This window comes from Macaca fascicularis, chromosome 6 (genome assembly GCF_037993035.2).
Source record: "Macaca fascicularis isolate 582-1 chromosome 6, T2T-MFA8v1.1".
NCBI lineage: Eukaryota > Metazoa > Chordata > Mammalia > Primates > Cercopithecidae > Macaca > Macaca fascicularis.
The window spans coordinates 29,584,837-29,602,510 of record NC_088380.1 but is presented as its reverse complement, the minus strand read 5'-3'; positions in this window follow the sequence as shown (position 1 = coordinate 29,602,510).

The following is a 17,674-nucleotide window of genomic DNA, read 5'->3' as shown; positions in this document are numbered from 1 at the left end:
GCCCATGCTTTGGAGATCTGTAAAACTTTGAACTTGAGAGGGATGATTTAGAATACCTGGAAGAAAAAAATTCTACGAAGCAAAGTGTTCAAGACATGGCCTGGCTGCCTCTAAAAGCCTATGCTCATATGCATAAACAAAGAGAAGAGCTGAAACTAGAACTTATATTTAAAAGTGATGCCAGGCGTAAAAGTGTGGAAAATTTGCAGCCCAACCACGCAGTACAAAAGAAAAACCAATTTTCTGGGGGAAGAATTCAAGGCTGCAGAAATTTGCATAAGTGAAAAATAATTGAATGTTAATAGCCAAGGCAGTGGGGAAAATGACTTCAGGACATTTCCGATAGCTTCATGGCAGCCCCTTCTATCACAGCCTTAGAGGCCTAGGAGGAAAATAATTTTATGAGCCAGACCCAGGGCTCTGATGCTCTGTGCAGCCTCAGGCCATGGCACCCTGCATCCCAGCCACTCTACCTCCATTTGTCACTAACAAGGGCCAAGGTACAGCTTGGACCATTGCTTCAGGTGGGGCAAGTCTCAAGCTTTTGTGGATTCTACATGGTGTTGGGCCTGCAGGTACATAGAAGGCAAGAATTGAGGTTTGGGATCCTCTGCCTACATTTCAGAGGATGTATGAAAACACCTGGTTGTCCAGGCAGAAGTCTGCTGCAGGTGTAGATCCCTCATGGAAAAACTCTACTAGGGCAGTGTGGAGGGAAAAAGTGGGATTGGAGCCATCACAAAGATTCCTCACTGGGTCACTGTCTAGTGGAGTTGTGAGAAGAGGTCCACCATCTTCCAGATTCCAGAATGGTAAATCCACTGACAACTTGCACTCTGAGCCTGGAAAAGTCATAGGCACTCAACACCAGCCCATGAATGCAGCTGCAGGTGCTGTGCCCTCCACAGGAATGGAGTTGGCCAAGGTCTTAGGAGCCTACTTCTTGCATCCCCATGTCCTGGATGTAAGACATGGAGTCAAAGGAGTTTTGAAGCTTTAAGATGTAATGACTCCCCTGCTGGGTTTTGAGCTTGCATGGGGCCTGCAACTCCTTTGTTTGGATCAATTTCTCCCATTTGGAACAGGACCATTTACCCAATGCCTGTGCCCCCACTGTATCTTGGAGATAACTAACTTTTATTATTATTATTTTTATTTTACAGGCTAATAGGCAGAAGGGACTTGCCTTTTCTCACATGAGACTTTGGACTGTGGAATTTTGAATTAATGCTGGAATGAGTTAAGACTTTGAGGACTGTTGGGAAGGCATGATAGTGTTTTGAAATGTGAGAAGAACATGAGATTTGTTAGGGTCTAGGAGTGGAATGATGTGGCTTGGTTTTTGTCCCCACCCAAATCTCATGTTGAATTGTAATTCCTAATGTTGGGAGAGAGACCTAGTGGGAGGTGATTGAATCATCGAGGTGGATTTTCCCCTTGCTGTTCTCATAATAGTGAGTGAGTTCTCATGAGATCTGATGGTTTAAAAGTGTGTAGCACCTCCCCCTTTACTCTCTCTCTTTTTCCTCCTGCAGTATAAAGATGTGCTTGCATCCCCTTTGCTTTCCACCATGATTGTAAGTTTCCTGAGGCCTCTCAGCCATGCTTCCTGTACAGTCTGTGGAATTGTGATTCCATTAAACTTCTTTTCTCTATAAATTGTCCACTCTCAGGTAGTCCTTTATAGCCATGTGAAGACGGACTAATACACATTCCCTGTACACTTTCTATTTTCCATGCATTTATGAATTTATGATAGATTACATAGAGATTTATCTTTCTATAAATGTAAGAATGAGTGACTGAATCCATTCTTTTTTAAAGGACTTTTGAAATGAGTGAGATAATGTTTGCTTTCTTTTTTATAGTTTTCTCTAGCTAGTATTTATTATATTTTTTATAGATTCAGGGGGTATATGTGCAAGTTTGTTACAGGGGTATGTTGCATAATGGTGAGGTTGACCTTCTAGTGTGTCCATTATCTAAATATTGAACACTGCGCCCCATAGGAATTTCTCAATCCTCACTCCCTTACAGTGCAAACCCATTCATAAACATAGATTCAAATGATTATGATAAACATTAGCCACATAAATAAAATATTTTATATGACTGACACATTTTTGCTCTATTTCTTAAGGCAATAGCTTCAAATAATTCTGAAAGTCAAGAGAAGAAATATGTGGTAGAAGTCTTAAAATTCAGGTTCAGTACTGTATGTTGCCTTGACATCTGGGAAAACCCAGGGAGTCTTCACATTGTTATACTACAAGTTCTCCTTCCCAACTGCTCCCACGGATAAAGTCTCCTCCTTTTCATGCAGAGTAGATACAATTCCTGCTTACTCTTTAGAAGCAGGTTTCCTTTCCTTGCCATTCAGTGAAATTACTCAAAAAAGTCAATCACACCCTTCTTTGGGGACCAGGGTTTACCCCACACTTTTGCTACTACAAAACCTGCCTCCCACAGTTCCTGCTTCTTCAATCTGTTCCCAAGTACAATCCCTGTGTGGCCTTGAATAGCATGCTACGTTGTCCTCCCCAGGTCTGTGAGTATATGTGTCTGATAAACTGCTGCTGATTTCATCTGCCCAGGGTCAGGTGTCATGGGTTCAGCCATCCCCATAACTCGAGAGTGGGAAGCTCTTTCTCATTGTAAAGCAGCCTGGAAGGGCATTTTTAATGGGGCTTCTTAGAAGTCAGCTACGTTCAATTCTTGAAATGTATTAGTATTTCAACTAATGAAATACTTCTAATGAACAACTAATGAAATACAACTAATGAAATAGTATTTCAACTAATGAAAAATTGTTTGTGCTCAAAATTGTATTCATGGATATTAATCAGATTATAACTTTTATATTATTAAGAATCTAATAATCAATTTTTATTAATAATTACAAATTATAATCTGTAATGAACATAACCAATAATCAGTTTCTGTTCCTGAAATTTTAATAGTTTTCATTCACTAATGAACTCAGTAAACCACCTGCATTGTTCTAGCAACTTTTCAGACAACTTCATTGTAAGATACATCAAAGTCTGATTGCAAATTGCCAAAGGAAAGAGGGAAGAAATGCCTTAAAAAGTCATTTTATTTTTCACTCTTCATAGAGGCATTTACGTACAAAAAACAACATGCAAACAAACAACAACAACATGTGATAGATTAAAGAAATAGCTATTTAAAGATTGTAAGAATGGCATTTCCATTGAATGTTATTTCTATTTTTTTAATGAATTCTTAATCTCTTTAAAGTCAGAAAAATCCCTAGAGCATTTTAATAGCAATAATATTGCTCTCCTGAGAATGCTATAAAGTATATCAGAAAAACACATTATCCCAGACAAAATTTGGGATGAGAGATTTTTTAATACATTCTAGGCTACGTTTTATATAAAAACATACTTTACAATTAGATATTATTTTTTTCTGAATTTTTCTCTTTATACTCTATTTACTTAGTTCAAATTTATTTGCAAAGTTCTCACATTTACAGCTGCCCCAGATATAAACAATTGAATATTTTCATTCTCACATTGCCAGCCAGCAGCAGTGATTCCAGCAAAACTTTTTTTCCTTCCACAGATAATCTACATTTTTTTCAGCTTTCAGGGTTTATATCCTGATTACTTCATATAAATATTTACAAAGAAAAGAATTATGAGCGGGAAATTTGTGAAGAAATGAAGTCAAAGTCTTACACCATTTTAAAAGCAAAACATTTGCAACACTGATTCTACTGAGAAAAATCTGCAAACATTTATCACTGTTTTGACATAAACAGCTTTGAAATCTTGAGAATATCTGTGCCTTTCCAAATTGAGTAAGATTAATAGAAAGTACTTATGTAATTTCGAAGGTTGTATGTTACAAAACTCAAGAATCTTGTGCTTAAGATTTATTCAGTTAACATTTTTAGATTCATTAGTTAAATGTTTTCTTTACTAAAGTATTACATGAGCCAGATGGTGTATAAGGTAAAATGCAAGGAAGTGATTTTAGAAAATATATCATTAGAAAATAGTTTAGAACTAGCATCTGAGATTATGTTTCTCAATGAGAATGTTACTGGCACTGGGGGAGGGAGTCTTGCCTTGTCCTGTAAAGGCCCATGCCAGGAGGTATGGCACTGCTGGTTTTCGGTCACTAAATTACCGTGCCAACTCCCACTCACGGGACCACTCTGTTTTCTAATTACAATTGCACATGGTTTGTACAAATTCTGGTAAAGACATTGCTTGAATTTCTATATAATATTAATATATTCTGGACCATATCATCTAGCTTAGAAATCTTTTAATAGTGTTAAGTACCAAAGCGGTTTCTATTTTTTGCCCTTCATTTATACAGAAAGTGATGGCATTTTCAAGATTTTCTCTTTGGTGTTTCTCCCTATTCCTGCTGCTGTGGCTTATCTTCTAATGACAACATTCCACAAGGTACCACTTTCTTATGACTTAAAAAACATTTGGTTACTTGAACTTCAATTTTACCCATAGCCACAGCATCTCTGAAATGGGTTTGATGCTAATTTCTTCTTTACAATTCCCCTCCCCATACTCTACCTTCAGAATGTTATACCACATTAAGTAAAAGGCCGTGTGTGGCTCGAAGTTTTTCTGGTTCTCTGGTGCTAATCAAGAATATAGAAAGTATACTAGTTATTCTAACACAGGTAAGATGGCATAAAGAGTTATTTGAACTGGTAATGGAGATTTCAGAGAACAAAATAAATGAGATGGACACCAAGATATTAGAGAGTTACAGTTACTCAGTTATGTTGGGAGGAGCAATTGATGAAGTTAGGATTACTAGGTTGCATAAATTAGATGAAAGACCCGGAAGAGCTGAGATCCAGAGAGAAGGCACTGACAAACTGATGCTGATGAGAGTGGCCAGTAGAGCATTGCAGTGTTCTCTTAAAATTTCCATGAAATCACCAAGTAGGTGTTGAAATATGTTACTGGAGTATTTCGTTGGACATGATATTGTACACATATGGAACCAATGTTCGTTATATCTTGCTGAGATTCAATGGGTAGAAGACTTGCATCTAGGAATCACTGTGTGATAGCAGAATTACTTTTTGTTACCATCGCTTTCAATTACCAATTGCAAAATTTGTGCTCCTCAGTCTTTTTAGTCTATGAGGGTTTATAGATAATTACATCAATAGGGTGAGGGAAGGAATCCCTTCCATGAACTAATGCTGTGGATGCTATCATGTCACTTTAGACTTTAAATGCTGATGCTAGATCATCAGGCAAAGAAAGACATTATTCTACTAGTGGGCAAATTTTCTAGAATGTTATGAAGTACTAGGAATGCTGTAGCATGATGAGAAGAGGAAAGAGTAAGTATGGAATTATAATAATTCAATGAACTGCCTCTGGGTACTTCCAAACTTGGTGGCAGTCATCACCTGACAGCTGCTGTGACTATAGCCTGACAAGACAAGGTAACTAGATGACCAAAAGTTTTGAGAATCTATGTCTATACCACTCTACTGGACAAGCAAACTAACCAGCTGACATTCTAATCTTGGTTAAGAAAGAAGATGAGTATTAACTAAAGCCTTGGGAATAACTGCTGCAGGAGGAGCTATAGCTTATTCCACTAGACTTCTGATATCACATCATTTTTAGACATTATGATCAGCTCTTACTTCAAAGCATCCATAACAGAGTAGACTAGTATAGGGCATGGGCAGATCTGCATAGAGCAAGGGGTAGCCAGAAGTCAAAATAGGAGCACTGCCGATTTCTTCTTGGTCAGTTGAATCTGGATGAGCTGCAATAGTCACTTTTCATGCACACTTTCACCAAAACCACTCTACCTCAAGGTCTTATGTGACTGCTTGTGATGATGGTCCTTCTATAGTGTTATGCAAACCAGTTAGACCCACTGGTGGCCAGAATTCAAAGCTTGGCGTAAAGCTACCTGCCAAATAATTTGGATACTTCTAGGGAAGTTCAATGGGACTGTTTATAATACTGTGGAAAGATGTCTAACTGAAATACACTGATGAAGAAATTGCTGAAGTGATGTCCACATGATCAAGCAAGAAAACACAAAGAAGCAAGTGGTATATTATTCCTCCTTCCAGACACCAACATCCCCCTGCGGAGATTCCTACAGGAAGAGCTAAACTGATGTCAAGTTGGCAAAAGAGAAATGTCTTGGCCAACTCCTTGCAACAGCAGCACAAAATAAGTAGAGAAGGTTGAGCTTTGAGAGAAAATATCTCAAAATTACTATATTGTTTGAATACAATCTTGATTTCTTATGACTCCAATTTTATTTTTTGCATTAAAGAATTTGTTAACATATTAAACAGTTAGCTGATGAGAATGTCTCTGAGAAACCTTTGTATCTTTCAGGTGTATGCAATACCATAAAACAAAGAAGAGAGAGACGTTGTAAAATGGTGTCATAAGGCCGGGCGGCGTGGCTCATGCCTGTAATCCCAGCACTTTGGGAGGCGAAGGTGGGTGGATCAGGATATCAGAAGTTCGAGACCAGTCTGGCCAACATGGTAAAACCCTGTCTCTACTAAAAATTAAAAAAAAATCAGCCAGATGTGGTGGTGAGTGCCTGTAGTCCCAGCCAGTCACGACACTAGGGCAGGAGAATTGCTCGAACCTGGGAGGCGGAGGTTGCAGTGACCAGAGATCGCGTTACTGCACTGCAGCCTAGACAAAAGAGCAAGACCCCATCTTGGAAAAAAGATAATGTCACTTAGAAATATCTGCCTTGCCTGAGTACACTTTGCTGGTTCTAATAGGCATCGCAGAGCTTGCCATGAAATTGACACCTAGTAAAACTTCTCATTTTGAATTCATGGATACTAAGCCATGAGGAAATTGAAAGTGTGTTTTGTTTGCTTGTTTGTATAGCAGTAGTATCTTTTTTTTCTTTTTTCAATTTTTGTCTTTCTAGTTATTTAAGTGTTTTAAAATTTCTCTAAACAGTGTAAGTTTCGGGGAGGTACATTCTATACAACCATGATTATATTAATTCCTAAGTGCATGGTGTTTTTAAGATTTTATGAGCATTGAAAAAAAAATTTTTTTTTAATATAATTGGCCGGGCACGGTGGCTCATGCCTATAATACCAGCACTTTGGGAGGCCAAAGCAGGTGGATTACCTGAGGTCAGGAGTTCGAGAGCCATCTGGCCAACATGGTAAAATCCCGTCACTACTAAAAATACAAAAATTTAGCTAGGCGTGGTGGCATGTGCCTGTAATCCCAGCTACTCGGGAGGTAGGAGGCTGAGGCAGGGCAGTTGTTGGAACCAGGGAGGTGGAGGTTGCAGTGAGCTGAGATCGCACCACTGCACTCCAGCCTGGGCGACAGAGTGAGACCCCGTCTCAAAAAAAAAAAAAAAATATATATATATATATATATTTGACACTTAATAATTGTGCTTATTTATGGGGTACAATGTGATGTTGCCATATGTATATAAATTGTGCAATGATCAAAATAGGGTAATTAGCATATCTATCATCTTAAACACATTTATCATTTATTTGTGATGAGAACATTCAAAAACCTCTCTTTTAACTATTTAAAAATATATACTACACTATTGGTAACTAGTCATCTCATTAATGCAATAAACCAGCAGAACTCATATCTCCTAACTGTGGCTTTGAATCCATTGACCAATGTCTCATTGTCAGTCCGTCGTCTCTGCATCTCCATCCTCTAGTAACCACTATTCTATGCTCTACTTCTGCAAGATGCAGTTTTTACATTCCCCATATGAGTGAGGTCATGTAATTTTTTTATGTTAAGTGAGAAAGTGGTAAGTTTTGTCCAATCAATTTATTTCAGAAGGAATTCTCTCTAGGCTCTATAGAGAATCATCACTAAGATATATAGAATTTTTAAAATAAAATGTTATAAAATGTGGTGTTACTAGCAGTTTAAATTACCATTTACTGAAGTCAATGCTGCAGGAGACATCTTGTGGTCAAAGCAGGAATGAAGTGAATTTCTTTGAACAGAGTAAAGAAATCTCAGAAGATGATAACTTTATATATAGAAGAAAATGGAGGAAGTTAAATATATGGTACAGACGACATGAAATTAAAAAAAACCAATATAACTATTATGTATAAAAATCTCTGTATGAGCAGGCAGGGCATGGTGGCTCACACTTGTAATCCCAGCACTTTGGGAGGCTGAGGCAGGAGGATCATATGATGTCAGGAGTTTGAGACCAGCCTGACCAATGTGGTGAAACCCCGTTTCTACTAAAAAAATAAAAATTAGACTGGGATGGTGGCACACGCCTGTAATCCCAGCTACTCAGGAGTCTGAGGCAGAATTGCTTGAACCCAGGAGGCAGAGGTTGCAGTGCACTGAGATCGCACCATTGCTCTCCTGCCTGGGCGACAGAGTGAGATTCTATCTCAGATAAATAAATAAATAAATAAATAAATAAATAAATAAATAAAAATAAAATCTTCAGCAGAATGGACTTACACAATTTAAGAGTAAGCAAAAGACCCAAAAGTATTAAAAAAAAAAGCCTTTTTATTATAAATATTCAACTTATAGTTTAATATAAAATTCTTATCTGTTGGTTTTTATATTATCTGAGTTCTCACTTTCACAAATTAATTGAAATTGGTTATTTTTCCTCATACACTCCTTCCAATTGTACTTTAAATATTAATAAAGTCAGAAAAGTTAAAAAAGTAGATAGGTTACAAAATTGTTAAGTATTGTGTTATATTTGTCTCTATACATCTATATCTATCATTTATTTATTCATTTATTTAATGTCATGGCTGAACCATTTTATACTTTCTGCACATTGCATATATTGTGAAACTACATTCAAAGTAATATTTCCTACATATGAGAATATTTTCTACAAAAAATAGTGCTGTTATCACACATTAAGAAACAAAAACGAGCTTTCATGTATACATTGTTTTGTACATTTTCTATTGGTCAGCATATTTTCTTTGTTTTTTTTGTTTGTTTGTTTGTTTTTTTGAGACGGAGTCTCACGCTCTTGCCCAGGCTGGAGTGCAGTGGCGCGATCTCGGCTCACTGCAAGCTCCGCCTCCCGGGTTCCCGCCATTCTCCTGCCTCAGCCTCCTGAGTAGCTGGGACTACAGGCGCCCGCCACCGCGCCCGGCTAATTTTTTGTATTTTTAGTAGAGACGGGGTTTCACTGTGGTCTCGATCTCCTGGTCAGCATATTTTCAAGTCATTCATGTTGCTGCATGTGATAGAGATTTTTGTTGTGTTTCTGTTTTGTTATAATTTTGGTTTTGCTTAGCAATGACAAATATACTTATCGATATATTATATACTTGTATCAATATGCCACTGTTAGTTTTTGATCATCTCTCAAAAATCGCCTTAATTGTACTGACCTTGGATCCCATCTTTATTAGGATGTCCTAGTTAAAGGATGGAAAGCAGCAATTCTCCATGAGCTCCGTCACATATGATGATGAAAATGTGTAGGTGACAAGGCTTCCGTTTGCTTTCTGAAAGTTTTTTCAAAAGTCACCTGACAAATGGCAGATTAAAAGGAAAAGGTTTACAAATTTATTAACGTGCATAGGAGTTACAGAAAAAAAATGGGGGCCTTGGAGCAAGACAATACAGGTTATGGCAGCAAAACAGGTTATGGGATGGAAAAAAAGAGGATGCCTGTCTAGCAAATATGGTCCTGTAAAGCAGATGAAATCTCTCACAGGTAGTAACCCTCAGGGAGAAAATATGGTAAATGTTTCTTTTAGGTCTTTAAAGCTATCAGACCTTCAGTTAATCTTTCCTAGATCTGGACAAGGGAGGGCCTTCAGAGAAAGCCTGGTTACATCATGCATATTTTCTCCACAGATGAAAGTCGCCCCCACAAAAGACAGTTTTGCAGGGCTGCTACTGTTTGCAGGCCCTCAGAACAGCCATCTCAACATAGCTCAAATATTTGGCTTCCTCCAGATGCCATCTGAAAATTACAGTAACTCCGTTTGTAATTAACTCAGTTGATCCCAAGGGGCTCCCTAGGTAGCCAAGGGAACTGAAGAGTGACCTTCTCCAGCAACATAATATCTGTCAAAGAAAGTGGAGGCTACGTCCTATTGCAGGTGAGATGTGAAAGAAGGATCACATTTTGCTCCATCTTTGAGCAAAGAGAGCTTCAATAGCAAGGGAGTTCAACAGATGTGCTAAGCTTTTGGGTTGCTGCTTCCATCACCTAAGGCAGAGTAGGTAGCTGGATATGAAGGGTCAAGGATCTTGGGTTTGTAAGAGCCTCTGTTTTCAAGAGAGTATAGTATGTGACCAGGAATTGCTTCTCTAATGACCTATATTGTGAGACCAGATAGAACAATTTACTGCGTAAGAAAGTCATACACAAAATATTGTGATAAACTTATGGAACGAAGCCTCTGGGAACCATGAGGGAAGGTTTATAAAGCTGCTATAGTGAAGGAGTCTTTGGGGACACAAATGGGAGTGGCTGTTTTATTGTGATTTTTACAGATGTTTAGCAACCTTTGTTGGAGAGGGTTGTATGCAAGGCAGGCTGATTTGCAAGTAACGATGAATGACAACATAAATAATCTTAAGCAAAATTTGTAAATGATAAATATTTCGCCTCCAGAGCACAAAAAATGCCTAAAAGATATTTGATTTGTTTCAACATTGTGGGTGATAAAAAGGTCAATAGTGGTTTTTTGATAGTGTCAGGAAAGGAGTGGAGTGTCCGTCAGTTTACCAAATAATTCTCAGAACTTTAAACAGGATAGTGGGTTTTGTACATGTGCGGGGCAATTCCTCATTTTATTTTATTTTTTTAACTCCTTTTTGAGTATCTTTGTGTACTGAATGAGCATGTCAAATGAATCTCCTCTGGAGGAAGATGCTGTCAGTAAGATTACACCTGTGCTCCCGGAGAAAGTTGGGCATATTTAAGATCCTGGCAGTGAAGACTGTGTACAACATCAAAGCTGTTGAAGTATCCCATGGGCACACAGGTAAAAGCATACTTTGCTTCTTCATCTGAGAGGATTTGGTTCACAGCATTAAGTGGCGTTAAGCTTGTGGTAATCAACTGTAAAGGCTATTCACTCAATTTCTAAGTTTAAGAAGAGCTTAGCTTAGGCTATACATGTGGAAGTAATGAAAATAATCACCCTTTCTCTGAATAGGCCTTTTATGCTTGATTTCAATCCTTGATTGACTTTACATTGTACCATGTTAACTACTTTAACTGTAGTGGAAGAACAATGGAGTTTCACTTTTTCAAGCCAATTTGCAAGTGCCAAAGAATTGATTTAATTTAAATTTATTACTCATTTGATCAGTGTCTTTAGCCATACTCAAGAACATTTTAGGACAATGGATACCATAACTATGAAGGATTTAGGCAAGGCAATATAAGAGTTAAGGTGAGGAATATCTATTTGTTCTCTATTTTATGTTCCATAACCCCCTAAGATTAGAGGGACATCTTATTTAAAATTAGTGAAATCCCAAGACACAAACGTAAATTGAGCCCCAATGTTAATTAAGGCCGTGATGGCTTTTCAGTTGTGCATTTCGGCAGCTGCTAGTTAAATTAGAAGCACAAAAGCCAATCTCTGCCTTTTTATCAGTTAGCTACATACATTATTGTAGCAAATCTTAGATTTCTATTTAGATAGAATTTTCTTATTATTTTCTTTGCTTTTTATAATTACTGTTACCCAGCTCATATTTATATTTCTCCCTTCCAATAGGCTGGAATCAATATCACCAGGGTTAAACACCTCCCTAATAAAAATGGCTGAATTAAACTCTTAGTTCATGTATGCTTTCCTTATCATCCTGAAACTCAAGATCTTTTTCTGATAGAGACATAGGTAGCAGGAGAAACAACAAAATTTATTTTGTAGAATTCTAGTGATCCTTCTGCTTTTAAGAAAGTGGAATTCAGAAATCTAAATACTGACTCTTCTTCCTCCCCTCTATACAACCAGCTGTCTGATGGGACCATATATCACACACCGTGTAAGTCTTTCACCTGACCTCTCTATAAAATGGAGCCAGCACCTGGTTGAGACACAGAAGCAGTGGTCATAGGGTAAGGGTCATTCGCCTGAGTCTAATGTCAAACAAGGCTTATGCTGGAACTGAGATGAAAAATTTCATTGAAGATACATAAATAGGTCCAGGCTAATACGTATGACCCAGGGGCACTGTAAGGAGAGATTCAGTTCTATCCTTCTGTTCCTAAATAGAAGTTATCAAAATTTATGACTTCGGAGTTTTAAATCTATAACAGAGGTTGGGTAGAATTCAGCAAATACAGCACAAAGTAGCACAGTTCAAAGTTCAAGCTTGCCGGCAAGAAACAGCTCCAACTGCAGGCTCGCTAGCAGGCAGCCAAGCCAGTTGGCAAGCCAAACAAGGGAAGAAGGCTCATCAGCGGCGGTAGTCATCACTAGCTACCCAGATCATTGTGCCAATTGTTGCCATCACTATTAATGTGTAGGGTATACCACAACTCAAAAATTTGGTTTAGATGTGGAAGTGGATGATGCCACACACACACATTAAGAGTATGAAAAGGTGTATTACTCACAAACTGAGGCTTTCTGGAGAGAGCATGGTGGCTCACAAGCAGTTCCAGAAATGGCTTGAGAAAGCAGGGAAAGAGGAGTGGTTTGGAGTTTTCTCTCATGGACAGAAGATAGGGCCAGAATGGGGATTCCCATATGGGCAGGCACTTACACTGTTTGAACCCCCACTAGTGCCAAAGAAAGGAACATCCAGGCTTTCTTAGCTTTCTCAGACATGGGGTGGAAGGGAAAGAGAGCAGTATGAAGACTGAAATATGTTAGCAGTAAAACATCAAAAAATGTATTCAGATCACTTATGACAAATGTATCTTGGAGGTAGATGCTGCTGAAGGTCTAAGGAGCACCTGTAGTTACCAAAGTTTTTCATTTATTAGCTTTTCTAAAGAAATTTAATTTATCCTGAAGCATAGCATTACAGTAAAGCAAAGGAACCAAATTGGTGCATATAAAGTAAATGACTGCATTACTATAATATTCCCAAGATATACAAGCTCCATACTTTTCTCAAGATTAAATCTGCCTTATGCATATACAGATACATAACCACATAGGATTATTATTTATATTATAATTTAATTCATTATTTATCTCCTTTGAAATCTTAGATTAACACAAAATTATCTAATTAATTAACATTTTCAAGCACTTTTCAGGAATGCTACAGTGATTTACTTAATATTACAAAAATAAGAAATATAAAATTCTCAGTATGCTGCTCTCCTAATACTATGTCATGGAGAGTAAATATAATATTTGCCCACTAATTGAATTCCTTCATTTCTGTGATGATTATGATAAGGTGCACCCATGTAATTTGCATATATAATAGGAAATGTCATTTTATAGTGATATCTTAGTGAAATAACTAATCAATTACATATTATATATGCAAAAATTACATATTATGTATACTAAAAATTATATCTATACATGATGCAGATATAGAAAGAAAAACTCTTATGCTGAACATTTTCTAGAGAATTCAATATGCTCTCATAGGTATAAAACTTACTAGCTCATTTGAACCAGCAATAGTAATCATTTTAAATTGTAATACATGTATTCTTGTTTTAAAGTATTCAATATTAAATTAAACTATTCATTCAATTCCTCTAAGCATACAATAACATATTGCTTAACTTAATATTAGATTTTTTATTAGTTCAATAAAATAGTTCAATATCTTAATGTGTTCAATTAGAAACACAGTTGCATTCATTCACAAAGGTACATTAAGTTTTACTGTGAATTCAAACCCCACTTGCACTTCCAAACCACAAAACATAAAAGTAAAATCCGCAGACATATAGTGCATATTTAATGCCATTAAGTAATTCCTTAGTATTCAAATCTGCTGATGAAATACACCAGAAAAATAATGAAACCTGAATTGTGTCAGTTAAACGGACTTTGTATTTTCTGGGCTCAGGATGTTTTCATGTTTAATAGCAGATCAACCTCTACTTTTCTAATCGCAATTCTCATTGTAATTCAAAGTTGTTATTTGCACGTGTTTTTTAGTCACAGAAAAATGTACTGTCCAATATAGTAGCTGATAGTTACCTGTGGTTATTTAAATTTAAAGTTCAATTTATTAAAATATTTAAAATTTAGTGCTCAGTCACACCAGCCACACTTCAAGGACTCATCATAACTGGCTGGCAACCACTCTACTGAACAGAACAGAAATGAGAACATTTCCATCATTGCAGAAAGTGTTAGTGGACACCAGTATTATACGAGATACAATATGGAAAAAGAGAGCCACGTTTAGAGATTAATATAGAATTCATTTTAGTTGCAGAGGAGGGGAAAAACGGTTGCTACATAGTCAAATACATATTTATAAATTAAATAGTTATTTAATCATGTCTACCCTAAAACTGTTAAAAAACATGTTACCTACTCTGAAGTTTATTAAGAAAATTCAGAAAATATAGATATCTACAGTGAAATAATCTTCAAAGTTCCAGTAATGAAAATAGTAAATATTAATTTGTTGAAGTATTTATTTCCAGAACTTTGCTTTTCCTAGATAGTTAAAAGATAATTAAAATTGTCTCTCATTTAATACAAAATATGTATTCACATATTTTGTTTACATTTAACTATATATAAATTCCAGGTTACCGTAGATTTTCTGAAATAAAAAAATTACTCTTATCTGTCTTATGTAGTTATAGTCACAGTGTACATATATAGACTCAAAACAGAGTTTTCATTCATAATTTTAATATAATTTTCTATCAAAATTAGATTTCTATAAACTCCCAGTTAAGCTATTATCATGTCTCTGATTACAAAATAACATAATATTCGAACACACCAATATTTACACTGAGAACCATCATTAATAAACTGATTTTACAGTGTCCTTAAAGGGATGGTTATTGACAGCCGTGGACTTTTCTTTAAATTTGTTCAGTTTATGAGAGATTAGTTCCTGGTCTTAATACGTAATTCTCTATTCCTTTTTCAAAAATGCACTAAAAGTTAAAAGCAGCAATTTTAACATTACGTCCCCAAAGCAAGAGGAATTACTACTTTTATATTAAAAGATGAAATGTTACAATGATATAACTATACCTGTTAGAGACAAATCCTAGATGTGGCTACATGGGATTTTGAATATTTCACTTTGCACAATATGGGGGGTTCTGACATGAGACATTGGAATTGCAAAGAAGAAAGCACAAAAACTGTGTACTGAAACACATATGTTGTTGATGTTGATACACCAATATATAGGTATGTAGTTCTACAACCCAAATTAATATTTAATGTAAGTTTGTTGTTTTATTTTCAACACAACTAGAGACATCTTAGTTTAATTTTACCCAGAAGCAATCCTGAAACAAACACTGTGCGCAGGTGTATTTTTGGTAAGTGATCCAGGAAGTATAAGTGAGAGAGTAGAATAAAGTAACAGAGAGAAGAGAGAATAGCCAATAAAGGGTAATTTTGTGAGTGGTTTAATGAGGTGGGTAACTGAAGCTGTCTTCCCAGGAATGTCAGAGAAACTGTATACCTCAGCAATGTTCTAAGGAAAGATGAGAAGATTGAAACATCCAGCCTGTTTGTTGTCTCTTACTAGTTGAATATTGACTTTGGCAACATTAAATTCCAAACATTCTAGGACTAAAACTAGGGGACCTGACTAGCTCTCTTGGTGCTGTAGGAAGTGCTGAATCTGATCAGCAGGAGCAGAGAGACACATGTATTGGAGGTAGAAAGCTCCAGAATTCATGAGATATGTGGCTTCAGCTGCACTCAGAGGGGGCTGAGACAGTGCTGATTGTCCACCCATTGTACCATTCAAATGTGCTCATGCTACATTGATTGACCCTCTGTTTTGGAGGCCCCAATGTGATCTCCATCCATAACCTTAAAAAATGATGTGAAAATGAAGGTTAGGTCCACAAACTAGAATCCCTGGGTAGGAACTACTTCCAAGGCTATAGTTAAAATTTATTTCCTTTCTCAATAAACCATAACTCTCAACCTTTGACTAGCCCTTTAGCTGGTTGATTTTTGTTACCATATTTGGAAGCACCCAAGTGAATCCTATGGTGTCTCAGGCTCTGAATGAGCTGCTTACGATGTCCTTTGTAGTGCTGTTGCTACTGGAGATTAAATCAGGACGCTTTTGGAGTAAATTCCAAATGACAAGACTTTTCATTATTACCTCAACATTCACAGACTCACATGTAGGCAAATGGTTGGATATACCTAGGTCAATGGCCAAGATCTATTTGTTAGAGTGTGTGTCGAAGTTATAACTAACCTCTCCTACTATCTATAAATTTCAAGACACATTACCCTCCTTCAAGAGAGACAGAGTATTATTCAGTTGCTGGGAAAACAATTGGTAAAATGTCCTTTATAACATACGACATTGTAATTGGCATGAAATTCACTTATTCATTCTAACTTGATAGATGTTTGTGTTGTTTCCTTTTTGTTTGTCTGGATATTTATGAATAGGGCTACTATGAACATTCGTTCCCAAATCTTTTAGCATAAACAAGCATTCAGACAAGTGCAGAAAGAAATGTCAATTAATGAATTGTGCTGCCAAATTACTTATTGACTCAGTCTACTCCCAAGGAAAAAAGAGAAGCCGCACAGTGATTTGAACAGGAAAATTACATAGTTTTTAACATAGAAGATTAAAGTAATGTGGGAATTGCTGCTTAAGAAGTAATGCGAACTGTGAAGAATATAGGAACAGCAGATATGAGAAGCAATCACTATTCCAAGGAAAAACTATGTCTTTGGGGATAAGATCCAGGATGTGCCTGCGGTTCTTGGATGGCAAAGAAGTTGCTGTGGTACCATGTTAATGGAGCTGGCTGGAAGTCCGCCTCAAGTATGCCAGGGAAGGCTGTTCATGAGTAGCTTCTCTGGAGGTTCTTTGCTGTATAATTGCCTAAATTTGGATGCCAAGGGGAGCTGGTGGCCACTGGGAATTGATGGCCACAATGTGTTGCAGGGGCCAAGTCCCCTGGATAAGCTGTGAGAAGAGCAGGAACCCGGTGCAGGGGGAAGCCATGTATGCCTCAGGAACTTGCCAAGTGAGTACATCAGAACCAGGAAGCAGAGTTCTTTTTCTTTTTTCAATAGGCTTTAATATCTCACTAGTACCCTCCACTGACACAGTCTCATTGTCAGTTGTCAAAATTTTTGTTTTTAAAAAGCCACTTTCCTTTTTAACAGAGTGGGTAAAAAGAACAAATTTGGAGCTTAAAAGCAACAAATAGAAAACCAGCACACTTATCCATATAAAGAATGAAATTAGATGCTTTCATCTAATTTTGAACTATTTTACTTTAACATAGAATGGATATAGTTCTTTCTAAAGACCAAAGCTTTTTAATGCATTATAAATGTCATTACTAATTTCATGCATCTAAAGTGAAAGGGAGAAAAAAAACTTACAAGAAATGAAATGGAATATCTTTTTCACATAGGACAATGGTGGCATTTAATTTTAAGAATGTATTAATGAATTGCATCTAAAGATACACTCCTACTGATTTTAAAAATGAACATGTGAAAGCCATTTTTTAT